This window comes from Cricetulus griseus (assembly GCF_003668045.3).
Source record: "Cricetulus griseus strain 17A/GY chromosome 1 unlocalized genomic scaffold, alternate assembly CriGri-PICRH-1.0 chr1_1, whole genome shotgun sequence".
In the NCBI taxonomy this organism is placed as follows: Eukaryota; Metazoa; Chordata; class Mammalia; order Rodentia; family Cricetidae; genus Cricetulus; species Cricetulus griseus.
Window position 1 is genome coordinate 216,256,953 of NW_023276807.1, and position 16,609 is coordinate 216,273,561.

The 16,609-nt window shown below is 42.1% G+C and overlaps 1 protein-coding gene across 1 annotated transcript in view; it reads right to left on the reverse strand.

Annotated features, from left to right (window-relative positions):
- Positions 1 to 9,451, reverse strand: part of Sgcg (sarcoglycan gamma) — a 41,801-nt gene extending 32,350 nt beyond the window's left edge. Inside the window, exon 1 of the mRNA XM_035452559.1 lies at positions 8,395 to 9,451. The gene's annotated coding sequence lies outside the window, so the exon portion shown is untranslated. The remainder of the gene's footprint in view (positions 1 to 8,394) is intronic.
- Between the last annotated feature and the right edge of the window lie 7,158 nt (positions 9,452 to 16,609).

Sequence of the window (16,609 nt, forward strand, 5' to 3'; positions counted from 1 at the left end):
TTTTTCTTTAGCCACAAAAATGACAAAATCCTGTTGCTTGTGACAACACAGATGGTATTGGACATGGCAGTGTTAAGTGAGATAAGCCAGGCATGGGAAGCCAAGCACCACTTGTGTAGCATATAAAGAGCTGGGCGTGGTGGTGGAGGCTACAATCCCAGCACTCAAGAGACAGAGGCAAGCAGATCTCTGTAAGTTTGAGGCCAGCCTGAGTCTACATAATTAGTTTCAAAACAGCCAGAGCTATATAGTAAGACCCTTTCACCAGCCAAAAAAGAAAGAAAGAATGAAAGAAAGAAAAGACAAGAAAAGGTTTTTCGTAGAAATTGAAAGTGGAATGTTGGTTTCCAGAGGCTTCGAAAGTTGAGATAGGGAGGGATGGAGAGGTTTGACCCACAGGTGCTGGGTATTAGTTAGGAGAAACACCTTATGATCTATCTCACAGTAAGTTTAAAGATAATCTTCATTGTCAACCTGACTGGATTTAGAATCACCTAGTAGATACACCTATCGGTGAGGGTATTTCTAGCGAAGTTTAGCTAAGAGAACATCCACTCTGAATGTAGGTGGTAGCATCCCATGAACTTGTATCTTGAACTGAATAGAGGAGGAAGGACCAACTCAGCACCAACATTCATCCCTCACCTTCCCTAATTCCTGACTGCAAGTACGATGGTTGGCCAGTTGTCTCTTACTGCTGTCATGCCTTCTCCACAATGATGAACTACACTGCTTCAAACTGTGAGATGAAATAAACCCTTCTTTCCTTCTTCCCTTCCTTATTTCCTTCCTTTCTTTCCTGAGTTGCCTTTGGTCTAATATTTTATCAGAGCAATGACCAAATTATTACCTTTAGTTTTAAATATGCATCACATGTTTCAAAATAATCAGAAGCTAGCATCTGGAATGTTATAACCACAAAGAAGCAATGTATATTTATCACAATAGATATACTAATTTTCCTGATTTCATGTGTAAACATATTGAAAAAGTACACCTTACCCTGTAACTATTTTACAATGTGTTAATCAAGTCTTTCCAATGCCAATTTATTAAAATGATTAAATAAGAGATTTTACTTATTACTATGCTTTCTACATTACATTCATACCAAAATATTTTGAATAGTGGTTACATAAAAATGATTTTCAATGCCAATTCCTCCAAATACATAATACAGTGTTTTTTAAGGTTTTTTCCCCCTTTTTTCATCTATGCTGCATGTTCACCAGTCACACTAAAGTCTGGCTGACCTAGATGTTTTGAGGGAGATTAAGAGAAGTCTAGAATGCTTTATGAAGCCACAAATTACTGCCTTGTCCTTGCATAGCTTGGGTCCCAGAACCCTGACTCAGGGCAATGAGGGAATGAAGAAAGGAAAGACATATGGACATGGAAAAGCTGACATTGTGTGATGTGGTCTCTCTGATGGAGAAGCCACAGCATCCCCGAAGCTGTTTGTGTTTGTGACATACCATTGGACGGGGGCAGGGTTATTGCATACAGCTGGACAGTGAGGCAGGGTCATGACACACAGATAAATAGGAGCAGTCATACACAGCAGAAAACAGTCCCTCAGTAGGAACAGTCAGTGGCAGGCAGAGAAAGTTATGGTGGACATTTTTTTTCCACACAGTATCAACACCCACACAGAGACCACTGTGGCAAGGCTTTGCCATTCCTCTGAGCCTCGCCCTGGGAAGGCCTTGCCATTTCCTATGGGTCTAAGCCATTAGGGTCCTTGACATGGCTGTGCCTTATCAGACAACACATATTCACTCAGGACTTTACTTACTCCTTACAAAATAAAAATATACTTCTGTACAGTCTTCCCCAGAAAATTATCTGCATGACAAAATTAAAAGCTGTCTGTCTGTAGGGGAACAAACAGAGTGTGGGACAGGTTTTACAGTTGTCGTAAGAAGGTCATAGAGCTGAAGGTAGGATAGTTTCATTGGCTTCACTTTGTCCAATAATCTCAATTTCCTTGACAGTCAGCTGAGGCAAACACAGCATCTTTTTTCCAGTCTTAATTACTTATTAATTACTTATGATAATTCTCAGACCACACCTTATGCCTCACACAGTAAACACACACACACACACACAGACACACACAGACACACACACACACACACACAGAGAGAGAGAGAGAGAGAGAGAGAGAGAGAGAGAGAGAGAGAAAGTACAGAATGCAGAATGACTACAAAGTGTTAAAAAGGTCACTGCAGAGTCAAGATCTTCCAAGAGGACTGGAAGGCGGAGCTGGGAGCTCATGAGGTGGGGAAGAAGCTCCACGGTGGTCAGGTGACTAGCTCTCCTGGAGGTCTGCTGGAGACACTGAGGCAAGTGGTAAGAGTTGAACCCAAAACCAAGAGTTGAATTATAGAGCTTTGTCATGGGGCCTGGCAAGGGTAGAGCTACACAGATACTGATTGGGAGAAGAGGGGAGGTGGAAAGAAGACATGGCCTGAAGGAATGGAGAAATGACAGACAGCCTCAGGGCTCTGTCCTTTTTCTCTAGGAAGCCACAGTGAGGTTAGGTATGGCTGGCAAGCAGAAAGGGGTCATGGTTGGCCAGAGCGAAGGCAGGGGCTGAAGCAGAACAGGTAGATAGAACACAGCACAGAATGGAGCTGGCACTGCTATAGTTTACAATCAGTGTTAGTTTTCATATTGCATTTAAGGCCTCCCCCTGTCTACCTGTCAGTATGTCTATCTATCTTCTATCATCTATCTATTTATCTTCTATCATCTATCTATCTGTCTATCTATCTATCTATCTATCTATCTATCAGTCTGTCTATCTTCTATCATCATTTACCTACTTGTGAACATAGGATTTTACACATGCCAGGTAAGTACTGTAACACAGAACTTTACCTCAGGCCCCAGGAAGTGTATTTTTATAGGACAAAGTGGAAGGGGTTATTTTCAGTATTTAACTGCCATATTTGTGAAGGCCACTTGGAAACTTGGACTTGGTGGTCTTCAGAATCACAGACCTAGTCAATCTAAGACACTACTGTCTCTGGATTTGAAAGAAAATCTCAAACCATTCTACAACTCACAAAATTAACTCCTCTTGAACCACTACTTTTGAAACTCCCAAAGTGAATTTCCTTGTATCTAGCTATTCCAAGAAAAGAGGCAAAAAGCAAATAGGCCAGGTTTCTGTAGTTCCTATGAACCCAGACTCACCCCATCCTGGGGGTAATCTTTCAGCCAGGCCAGTTTGTTCTTTCCCTGGTTGTTCTTCATTCCTTTAAAAGTAACTCATATTTTCCAATCGCCACATAGTAACTTAGTAACACAAAGAAACCACCCTAATTTGAGCAGTCATAAATCACAGTTCCTCTTGACAGTTACCCCACAGAGTGGCTTTTGTCTGTGCATCTCACTTTCTTTTTTCCAAACCTTGTGAGGGAAACAGTCCAAGAGCAGTTCCAGAGCTGGCTCGACAGTTTGCTCTTATGTTTTTCATTCTTAATTTATAAAGCACCTTGACCTTCGTTCCCATTCGTGCCTATTAGTGTCTCTGAGAAAACCACCCAGAAAGTCTGAAGCATCAGACTCAGTCTACCAAAAAGGCCTGGGGAGAGCTGAAGATGACTTTAAAGGGTACACCGTCTCTGTTTAACTGTCAGAGTCAACATTCCATGATCCAGTCACACTGTCATGACAAGTGTGCAAATGTCAGCAACACAGCCATGCTAAATGCATAGCTCAGAAGTTGCTGGGACAACTAACACAGGTGAAATGGGGTGGGGGACTGGATTTTGTTAATAATTAAAATATAATTGAGAGAATTTATTCAGCATTATTTTGGATTATTAACCATTATACCACTGGAGGAGAAAAATCCCTATTTGACTTATAAAATCCAAGTGGACACTGATTGCTTACCTTAGCGACTCAGAAACCACACCGATGAACTGATTCCTGATGAGGGACCGAGCTCTGCGGGAGTGGAAAGATTTAAACTCCCATTTGTGTAGTGTGAGGTGGACACCGACTTCTGGCTCTGCCTTGAGAAAGGGCTCCCTTGGCTCAGATTTCTGCCCCTCCTGTAGCAACAGGCGAATCTAATTTTATCCAGTGACTTCAATGGCTCAGACTCTCTTAAAACTGGGAAGCAATTCCAGTGCACACCCGCGGGTGTGCCAAACTCAAGCCAGAGCCACACATAATCGCAAACATTCCTGCAAAGCGAGCACCCTGACATGTCAACTCTGCCCCACTTTCTGAAAAGAATCTTTGTCTTGAAGGAGAAAGAGTATATGGGCTTCTTTGGTGGGCTCCAAGTCAACCCTCACCTCAGTGGCTTCGGAGTAGCTAGCAGTGCTCAGAACATGGACTTCCCTGACTTATGGCTTCCCTTTTCTTACCCAGAGACGGGAAACTATCCAATAACAGTCTGTGTTTGAAAAACACTTTCCTTAAGTCCCATTGTAAGTGAAAAACTTTATTATTTGAGAAGAAATTTACATCGTGGTTACCATAAGAAACCGAAGGTAAATAAACTACTTATTAAAGTGATGATAGCTCTTTTCAAGGAAGATAATATATCCATTTAACAAATTATGTGAATGTAACCATCTGATGCTAAATTATCTTTATTTATAAGTAATTTGATTATTTAATTATTTAATTTATCTTTTTTATTCTTTAGTTACTACTCATATTTACATATCTATCCTCCCATTCCCTCGCCCTTCCATCCTTCCCTGTTCCCCACCCCCCCACCAACCCATCCCCCAACTCCTCCCCAGGGATAGTGAGGCCCTCCACAGGGGACCTTCAAAGTCCATATCATTTGGGGGAGGGCCCAGGCCCTCCTTGCTGTATCTGGGCTGCAATAGTATCCCTCCATAGGGAATGGGCTCCCAAAGTCCATTTGTGCTCTAGGGTTAAAGACTGGCTCCACTGTTAGAGGTCCCATAGATTGTCTTGGCCTCCTAGCTGGCACCCACATTCAGAGGGCTTGGTGCGGTCCGATGTTGTTTCCCCAGCTTTATGACAAGGGTCTCCATGCTCTTAGTAGGTCAGGTCAACTGTTTCTGTGGGTTTCTGCAGCACCGTCTTGGCTCCTTTGCTCATCCTTCCTCCCTCTCCACAACTGGATTCTAGGAGTAAGGTTCAGTGCTTAGCTGTGGGTGCCTGTTTTTATCTGGCATAAACATATCAAGCTTTTGAATAATCTTAATCTTTTATTTTGAGCTATTTGTATGCTGCCTGGCAGCATAAACTAAAACAGACTAAATTACATACTTTGACATGCATGTCTTAGCCGCAAACCTTGCATAGAAGGGACAGTGCCACAAGGATGCACATGGTTCACTTTTACTTTCTCCTTGGGAGCCGCTCCCCTTTCTGTTTATTTACACCGTGTCTTTGTAACTGTTTGAAACTTGATGCTTCTCTACAGGAACAGCTGCAGGCCTTAAATTAAACCAGGGCAGTTTCAACTAATCTTATATTTACAGGGCACTCACAACTCCTTCAAGGATCCTCAGCACACAATTCAAACTGCAAACCAGAGCAGAGCAATCAATTCTTAATAAAAAAAAAAAAAAACTTCACCTGTGTGCCAAGGGTGCCACCTTCACCTTCCAGGCATACACTGATGGAAAAATACAAGTTTGAAAGTCCTAACTGTGTCTTCTGATTGAAAGGTGACACACTGGAAGATTTTAACACTGCCCTTTTCATCAATAGGTCAATGGGATTTGTAACGATGCACTTGTCATTGGGGATGGGTTTTTTTTTTATGTCAGTTAAGCATTATGTATGTTTTCCACTCACACTTATGCAATTTCATGTTATCAATGTCTACATCCATATTCCAGGTGAGAATGACTCAAAGATATGTCTGATTTTATAGGTTAATTGAAATTATTGTAACAAGATTTTTGTATTTCTAACGTAGGTCTAGCTTAAGTCTGAAACTCACATAAGATATGTTTTCTATGGAATTATAGCATTTTAAAAAGAGAGGAGACCTTAAAGTAACTCTATTCTAAAGCCAAGTAATGTGTTCAAGGTTCCATGGCTAACGAGACATGAGTAGAAAGGACTAGAAAGCCTTCTGGGCTTCCATACCTATTCAGTACATACATGTCTTCCATGCATGGCCATTATAGTTCGTGGTCTAGCCTGGTGTTATCTCATTTTCCCCAATCTTACACTACGATGCAGTGCCTAGAGGCCTATAGCCCCTGTCCTGGTCCCTCTCTTTCAAGGTTCCTCAGGCTGGATAACCCTAGTGAAATCAGAAGTTTTGGTAGTGATGTCACAGGGAGGACTTAGGTTCAAACACTCACCACATCCTAAAAGAAATCAAGGCACAAATTAATCAATGAAAATGGACCTATGTCAAGAGTATGCTACATCAGAAATATGCAAACATGTCTGTGTCCTTCCACTATATCAGAATTTATCAACTAATAAAAAATTAGATAAGGCAGTGTCATTGTCTTCAATTTGCTGAATAATCTCCACTTCTTTGAGAGCTATCTGAGACAGTTTCTTTTTTCATGTCTTACCTATTAATTTTTTGGGTTTTTTTTTTTGAGACAGGGTTTCTCTGTGGCTTTGGAGGCTGTTCTGGAACTAGCTCTTGTAGACCAGGCTGGTCTCTAACTCACAGAGATCCACCTGCCTCTGCCCCTCCCCACCTGAGTGCTGGGACTAAAGGTGTGAGCCACCACCACCTGGCTCCTCATGTTAATTCTTGAACCACATCTTATTGCCACACAGTAAAAACACCGCCTACACACACACACACACACACACACACACACACACACACACACACACACACACTACAGAATGGCTACAGTGTTAAAAAGGCCACTGCAGACTTCAAGGATCTTCTAAGAGGACTGGGAGGCAGAACTGGGAGCCAATAGAGGTGAGTAAGAAGACTCTGAACTCAGGTAAGTAGCTCTCCAGGTCTGCTGGAGACACTGAGGTACCTGGTAAGAGTTGAATCCAAACTCAAGAGTTGATCACAGCACGCAGAGGCAAAGGGTGTGTGTGTGTGTGTGTGTGTGTGTGTGTGTGTGTGTGTGTGAGAGAGAGAGAGAGAGAGAGAGAGAGAGAGAGAGAGAGAGAGAGAGAGAGAGAGAGAGGAGAGCTCTGTCTGGAGAACCCTGACTAATATGGCATGCTATGGGATATGAGAAACAAAAGAAAGGCAGCATGCAAGACAGACAGGCAATGTGAGCAGAGATGAGAACTCAAATAACAATAACAAAACTAATACTGGGGGCAAAAGAGCTGTAACAGGCATGAAGAATGATGTGATACACTTATCTATAGACAGAGCACGACTAAAGGAAGGACCTTTGACCTTGAGTACATCTCCATAGAAATCTCCAAATCGACTGAGAGAGAGAGGGGACTAGTAAGACCAGAAATAGACTCTCATAAACCCAGTATGCAGAACTTTTACACAGGAGCAAAGGCAACACAATGTAACTAAGTCTGATTGTCAGCAAATGGCACTGGGACAACTGAACATCTGCATGGGGAAAAAAAGAATTTGGTCACAGACTTTATATTCTTCACAAAGTTAACTCAAAATAGATGATAAACATAGTTGTATGGTGCAAAGCTATAAAATTCATAGGAGATAACATAGGAGAAAATCTAGACAACCTTGGGTTTGATGGTGAATTTTTAGACATAACATCAAAGGCACATAAGCAGGACATCATTAAAATTTACATTTTTGTCTCCACAAAAGTGGCTGAAAGGATGAAAAATAGTGAGGCATTTGCAAAAAATATCTGCATATTTTTATAGGAATGTGCACAAAGCCACATGCAACTCTAAATACTCAACAATAAAAAACAGACACAGTGGAAATTGGGACAGATTGTAAAAGACATCTATACATAAGATATACAGAAAATGAATGAGCACATGGAAGGATACACTGCATCACATCTTAATGCAAATCAGAGAAGCAATGTTAGGAAGCAACAATGTCAGCAAGACATTAGGAAGAACAGAGTCGGAACATGGACAGCACCAAACACCAGCCAGGATGTACAGCGGAAGAGCATTCATTCATGAAGTGGAAAGGGCTAATAGCACAGCCACCTTGGAGGACGGTTGACCAGATTCCCATAAGATTAAACATTGTCTTCCACAATACAATCCAGCCACTGTGCTCCTTAGCATGTACCTTGAAGAGCTGAAAACTTCATCTACATCAAAACTTGCACATGAATATTTATTCAAGGTAGTTTTATTCATAACCAACAAAACTTGGAAGCAATCGCTATTCCTTCTATGGGCAAGTATTCATTCACACTGTGGTATATACAGACAATGGGATATGACTCAGCACTGAAAAGGCAGGAGTTATGAAACTATAGGACTTACTTTCTTATGGCTGACAAAAAATCTGAGAGAAAGCACCCAAAGGAGTAAAATTTCTTGTAGCTCAGTTTGAGGGTATACAGTCTGTTCTATCCAGGAAGGCATGCTGGCGGACGGGAAGAGCTTGAGGCAGCAGGAGCTTGCTCACTTCTGGACAGATCAGGAAATGGAGAAAATGGGGATTCCAGCGCTCAGCTGGATTTCTCAATTTCCTTATTTATCCCATCTGGCCCCAGTCCACGGGATGCCAGCTCTCATCTTCAGGGCAGGTCTTCTTCCCTCAGTTAACACTGTCTGGAAACATCCTTTCAGTCACACCCAACAAGGAGACTCACTAAGAACTTAGTACATTTTAGATCCTGTCAGGTTGACACTGAAGATTATCCATCAGAGGAGAGGCAGAAATGGAGGACTTCAGTGCAAATTGCTAAATGAAAAGGGCCGATCTGAAGAGGCTTGCGGTGTGAATTCCGGTCTAGCATTCTGATCAAGCAAAACTTCATGGTGGGGGGCAGAGAGGAGGGCACAGGGAGCCCAGAAGTCTGCTAGGGCTGTAAAAATTGTGATATATATTATATACGTTACTTTGAGTTTTTCAAAACCCACAGCCTGCACAGCTGAAGGGAGGAACTCCAGTGTGCACTGTGGGCTGCGGGTGATGTGCCAACCCAGGTTCATGGACTGAGATGCCTGTGGTGCTTTAGTGACAATGTGGGCAATGGGGAAGGCTCTGCAGTCTAAAGAAGGGGTGATAGGATGTTTCTGTGTCTCCTGGTCAGTTTTGCTGTGAACCCCAAACTGCTCTAAAATATAGTGTTGAGAAAAGAATTGGACAAACAAGGAGTGATTCGGGCGGGAGGTGACAGTGCAGAGACAAGAACGCTCACCCACAAGCAGATTGTAGCACAGAGAGAGGGGGAGCAGTTGGAGAGGAGCAGAGGAGCTGCAAGCTGAGTCATGAGGGATGCTGGGATCACCCTCAGAGATGCGTCACAACCGCTGCCTGCAACTCCACCAGACAGTCTGTTGTTTCTCATTAATCAATCCTTGTTCTTTAACGTCTTCTAATTGTTCTTAGGGTCAGCCAGGGTCATCAGGCACCTCTGTGAAACATTGCTGTCCAGAGGACAGAGCAGACTTTATCCCAGAGACCACCTGAGGTGACAAAGCAAAGGGACTACCTCTGTCAGGGAAAATTGTCTATCTCTCCTAGGACTCCCTTACCTGGAGAGTGGCTCCCTGCCATCATCTATTTTTAGTTTTATGCCAGGGAAGAATATGTTATGGTCTGACTGGGATTTTCTCCATGACCTGCCTTTTTGCACTTGCCAACTTTCACTGCTCAGGTGTTTCCCTGCTGCAGCCAGAGTGCCCTGTGGACAGATGGGCTCTCAGTGTGGCTCCTCATTTGCCGCCTCCTGGGCATGCTGCTGTCAGCTCTTGAATTTCATGCTCAGTTCTATGTCACAAATGGCCATTCAGACTCCACACTGTGCAGGACGTGCCCTTTCCCTGTGAAGGGCATCGGATGCAGCCTTCAGAACCTGTAGCAGGAGCTTCAGCTCTCCTTGGATATATACTGTGTCCTTGGACAGTATGTGTCCATTTTAAATTTGTTTTCCTACAGCATTTGAATGGTTTCTGGAAGTCAGTGTGTAAATAATTTCACATTACCGGTCCTTGCTGGAAGTCTGCCATCCCATGTTACATCACAGGGATACCTATATGGCCACTGAGTATTTGCATAAGCTATTTACAGCCATTCTGCCTGCTCTTTTCTGGATCCTTCTTCCTGGAGGGATTGTTTTTTGTTTTGTTTTTTCATATACTCATATGCCTGAGGCTGGGTGTTCTATCCACAACCAAAGTTTCTTTCTTTCTTTCTTTCTTTCTTCTTTCTTTCTTTCTTTCTTTCTTTCTTTCTTTCTTTTAAGTACAAGGGGATTTATTAGGGAAAATCCTTACTTACAGAAAGACTTAGCCATCCGGCAGATCAGCAGTAAGTACAGCAAGCTGAAGATGAAATGGAAGAAGGAAAGCCCACATGATCGCCCCTCACTCTTAAACCCTGACCACGCCCTCGCAGGTGTGGTCAGGCACACCTGTAGCCAGCCCCTTGCAGGCGTGCAACCAAAGTTTCTTTCTCATGATCCTGGTAACTAAAACAAGATGTCAACATGGACAGATTCTGGGTAGAAAGGTTGGGTCTCATTGCTTCTTGAAACAGAGCAAAAGGTCAAAGTGACTTCATCTGGTCACTTTAATCAGGGTACTCTTGCTCAAGAAGGGTCTGTCCTCATGATCTAAGCACCAACTAAAGGTCCAACATCCCAACTCTACCACAGGATGAACAGAGTAAGGTTTCAACACATGCATTTGGGGAACACAGGCTTTGGCTTCAATGTACAGAAACAATGACTTCCTCGGGAAAAGTTCAAGCACAGCTTGGAATTCAGAGTGAAAATGAAGATGACCATTCATCCAGTACATGGATCTTTAGGACACCAATTCCTCTGGCTTCAGTGACAGACAACAGACTGCTCTCTTGGGGACAATACCATTATCTTCAATACCTCTTTATGCCCAGGAGTGTGACTGAAGGCTTTGTCAATTTTGACTTTGATTTCAACCAGTAGAATGTAGTCTTTTTTTCTAAGTTCCCAAGGTGACACCTTTGTGGCATATTTTAAAGAAATTATTATTTTTTTTAAAACAGCACATCCAAGATGCGCTGTACAAGCACATTGCAACTGGTGGTTTCAAATAATACAGGTAATATTTCTCTTTTTGGTGGGGGCAAATTCTAGGTGGCCATGCCCTAGACCTGGGTGGCTGTCTCCTCTTCCCAAGACTATCCAATCTTGCTTTTATTGGTCTCATCTTAGTTGTGTTTCTTAGGAAAGAGTCCTTAGTCTCTGGGCCAAATATGAGCATGACATGCTGTGACTTATTCTTGGCACTAAGGACAGAGATGTTAGGTACTGTGGACGATATCTGAATTCTGTGGAAAACCAGAGCATAGTGTGGTTACTCAGCTAAGTTAGGGTCAAACTGTTTCAAACATAAGAGTCTCTTAGAACATAAGAGACTGTGGATGGTTTCTGAGGAGATATTTTCAGACTCTCCAACAAACTTCCAGAACACAGTCAGCTATTGAGATCCAAACTATACACCAGGAGGAATATAATTTTTCTGGTTATGTTTTAATTAAAAGTAAAAACCTACCATTATTGAAGCATATGCTATTGACAAGAAAAGTTTTTTTTTGCTTTAAGAATTCAACATATGTCAACAATATTAATCTGGTTCTGTTCTCCATCTTGATCTTCTTTATAGTGAGAAATTACCAATACAGAGTCAGGTAGAAATATAAGGGCATTTAATAGGGAAAAGCCTTACTTACAGAGCGACCTAGCCAGCCGGCGTGGCAGCAGTCTGTCCAGCAAGTACCAAAGTGAAACCGAAAGAGAAAATGCAGTCACTCTATGTCACCCTAAGTAGGCGTGGCTACAGTTTCCCCTACACTTCTTCCCAGAAGATTTAGGCACTTGCTACATGCTCAATAACTAGTTTGTGGACAATGGCTCCATATTCCTTTCTTCATGCCCTTTCACTTTTCAAAACTTGGCTTAAAGTGTTGTTGCTGAAATGTTTCAATATTATACTAAAATATGTTCATTATTATTTTAAAACAAATATTCATCAAAAGGGTCCCAAACAGACTGACTTAAGCTTTCCATCGTTGGGTTGATGAAGGTTGAGAATCCATAATCCAACCATCTGAAATCTGTAATGCATCAAAATCCAAAATTTTTTAGTCTCAATATAATGCCACAAGTCTTTTGCTTCCTGGACCTCATGCATGTATAGTTCGCATCTTGAGTGTCCCCTGGGACCCACGAGTTACAAGCTTGGTCCTTATCTTGATGCTGTGGGGAGATGGCAGAATTTTTGGTGACAGATCCTGTATGGGGAAAGTTAGGTCATTTAACACATACCTTTGACAGAATATTGGGACCCTAACCACTGGGTCCAAGTGAATCACAATGGAAAGAACAGCAGCATTAACCACCCAGAGTAGGGATGATTTCGAATAAGTGCTGGCACACTCCATTGTGGATAGACAGGGTATAGATTGGGCTGAATTATTGGGTGGAGATGGGAGCAGGCAACTTGATGTTAAGGCCAGAAGTCTTAAGAACATGACTATACAGTACATATAATGATAGTGAAAAGTCTAACCTCCCTTTTTTGGAGTTTCCTGTTTGTTTAATAGAGGCTGGGACTAACAAATGTGAGCTGTATCTTGGAAACAGGGCAGAGATTGTGTCAAATTGTTATAGCAAGGAAAAAATTTTAAGATTTATTTATTATATATATAGTGTTCTGCCTGCAGGCCAGAAGAGGACACCAGACCTCCTTATAGATGGTTGTGAGCCACCATGTGGTTTCGGGAGATTGAACTCAGGACCTCTGGAAGAACAGCCAGTGCTCTTAACCACTGAACCATCTCCCCAGCCCTGTAAGGAAAATTTTTACTGTGCTCAGCATTTAGGGTTTAATGTTACTTCCTTAACTCAAGGTCGGTGAAACCCCTCGTCTATCAAACTCAGATTCTGACCAGACACTGAATATACCTCTTCATGATGCAAACGGTGAACACTTCTTTTCTTCCTACCTCTATCCAGGGAGCAACAGGCCTGCCCCTGCACCTCGGATTCACTTTCTACATCTAAAAAAAAGTATTTAGATAGTACATGACTGTAATCCCAGCACTTGGGAGGCAGAGGCAGGAAAACTGCTGTGAGTTTGAGAACCAACCTGGACTTCACGATGAGACCCTGTCTCAAAACGAGAAAGAAAAAAAAAATGAAAAAGTAGCTGGGCAGTGATAGTGTATGCCTTTAATCCTAGCACTTGGGAGGCAGAGGTAGATGGATCTCTGTGAGTTTGAGGCCAGCCTGGTTTACAAAGCGAGTTTCGGGACAGGATCCAAAGCTACACAGAGATACCAAAACCAAACAACCAAACAAACAAAAACCTGAAAAAGTAATTAACTACTGTAATGCATGTTTCTCCATGGAAACAGTCTTAACAAGTATACATGCAGAAGGTTCTCCTTAGTTTGGGCTGCTTATTCTACTTAAAGAGGAAAAACAACTACAAATAACCAGAATCCAGAGTTTGAAAAATATAGGCTGTTTGATGGGTAAAAAAATTATAACATTACTCTCCAAATAATCAGTTAAGAATTTTACATTTAGGCATCAGGGGAAAGTGTGCAGCCCATCTTAGTATGAGACTAAGACTATTTAGTGAAATTGCAAAATCTCTCACCAATCACGAGAAGCACCATTTGCAAACTGTTCTCACGTTTCCATCTTACTTCTAGCTCATGTACATAAATTCTGTTTATTCTTCCTAAAGAACCTCTTCGCCCACTTCGCTTAACTAGTGAAGAGGTAATAAAATTATAAAATAACATCTACACAAACTACTATATTTACTATTAGAACAATACAATTGACACATTTGAAATACAGATTGTGCATACTTGTAACTTCCTACTTTTTGAGTTATTATGCAATTTTTGATGATAAAATTAAAGAATGATGTAATGTAGCACAGTGCATAAGACATTCACACAGATGATTCCATGAAAATATTATTTTTCCAAAAAAGAATAGCATCTACTTCTTTGTGTTAATTTTAATTTTTATAGATTACATATGGTGTATTAAAATTTGGGGTGTGTGTATGTAATATGCATTTGTATGTGACATGTCTGTGCACCTGTGTATGAGTGTGTGTGCACATGGGTCCATGTGTGTATGGAAACCAGAGTCAAGCTCAGATGTTTTTCTCAATCACTCTCAACCTGATTTTTGAGGCAGGGTCTCTCGCTAGCTCATTGATTTGGAAGGACTAGCTGGTCGGTGAGCTATGAATCATCCTTTCTCCACTCCCCAGGGCTAGGGTTACAGACTTGTGCCAGCTTTGCTTACAAGGATCTTAGATTACTGATTTCCTTTCATTATGCTTGACCTGCTAACATTTCTTGACATCTTATTTATTTTTTATTTAGTGAGTGTGCATGTGTGTGTTTACGAGTGCACTCCTGTCATGGCAGGTGTGTGGAGGTCAGAGGACAACTTGCAGGATTAAGTTCTTTCCTTCTATGTGTATCCTCAGGATCAAACACTAGCCAGCAGATTGGCTGCAAGCACTTTGTCCACTGAGGGGACCACCCCTTCCACTTGAAAGTGAGGCCTTCCTTTCTCTTGATTCAGATGGGTTAGTAGCACTCATTTGAGACAGTCTGCTCTCAAAGGAAGAGTGACAGTTGTCTAGGATGCTGTACCTAACAGGATGGATGGTGTGGTACCAGCTCTGAAACTTACAACAGGCTCTGGCACCACCACCTGTGTATGATGCTGGGGTCCATAGCTAAGGGTGCAGATGCAGGTGGATGAAATGATATAGCCACAGTACCTGGCTTCACAGAGAAGCTGGAGCAATGTGATCCTCACAGCATCTTTCCTTTCTGGGAGTGGGGGCACAGGGAGGGAAAGGCATGAAGCTTCACACACACACACTCACACACACACACACACACACACACACACACACACACACACACACCATTACACACACACACACACACACTCACACACACACACACTCACACACACACACACACACACACACACACACACAGATAAGAAGTTGTCTGGGAATTAATTGATTGGGCACTTACACTGGATCATTTGGACTCAGGGAGGTTTATAAAGAAAGGGTCAAGGGGCCAGTGAGATCATCTGTAGGTAAAGTGCTTGCTGTATAAGCCTGGCTACTGACAAAGGTGAACTAGAGAACTGACCTGTGAAAGTTGTCCTCTAACCACCACACATGCCGCAGGGCACACGCACTCCCCTTCTCTACATGCATGTCACATACGAATAATAGTAAATATTTTAAGAGAAACTGAGTCAGGAGTCTCACAGGAACTGAAGTGTAACTTGACTGGTCAGGAGAGCCTGGCCCAGCAGGAGGATGGGAGTGCTCTGCAGGGCTTTCAGCTGGTTTCAGTAACATTAATGTTTAATTTGGTTTCAGTCCCCAGAGGGGTGGTTCAGGATGGAGACCCCCAGTTTAAACCCCAGCATGAGGACAGGCATGGCTTCTGTACACTTTTCATATTTCCTGTCTTCTCTTTCCTCAGGCCACTGATTATTATTATTGTGAATGAATTATTAATCTTAGAAAAAACAGTCAGCCAGGTATGGTGGCTTCCAAATGAAGTGTTAGGTCCGGGCTTTTTATTTTAAGTGGGGGCAGACAGCAGGTCTATGAGTGCCAAGGGGCCTGTGGCCTTAGCAGTTAAGAAGCGTTGGATTTATATTCCAGTTTTCTTCCTGTCTCCTACTTCAGTGGGATATTTCCTTGGCATACAACAAAAAGACATGATCAAACACAAGTTGGAATGCAATAATTTCATTTCTTAATTTAGGTGTCAGCTCCAGGAAAGTGGCATTTGGAAATACATCAAACTGGGGCTACTGGAAGAGAAAACATGCTTTATACATCCCATCAATTCAGCCACAGGGAAATGGGCATCTTAAGATACAGCTTTTGCCCCCATCTTCAGATCAAAGACTGTCAAGATCTCTATGACAACATTACCAGGTCTACACAGGTCACTTTCTACTAATATAATTCCAGAAAAAGAACAGAATTATGTTTAGCCCTTTCATTTCATTGAAACAATATCCATTTCTCTTACCTACAGTACAGGCCAGCAACCCCAGTGGGACAGCCTGACATGGTTGATACCTAAAAGATGCTCTGGTAAATTAGAGAAATTCCCAAGATAACAAAACACTGCTAATTCAAATGTGTTTCTACGTATAGTCTGCATGATTGTGTGAAATGGGTAGTTTTAAATATGCTTCTAATCACAATTATCTAGATGTTTCTTTAAAAAAGAATGAATATACTACTATCACTTTGTTCTCTGAGTGGTATTTTGATGGTTTTATGGAAGCAAACATGAGAGTTTGCTTATTTCTCCTAGGGCCGCCTGTGGAGTTTTGCTCAGTGGATCACTGTGATTGTCTTTTTGCTGAGGTTAGAGTTAATCTCAGAGATGACAATGGTGAGTTGGAACCCTCTTTGCATGTGTACGTAAGTGCCACATGGGTTAGTTAGAATTTGTGCA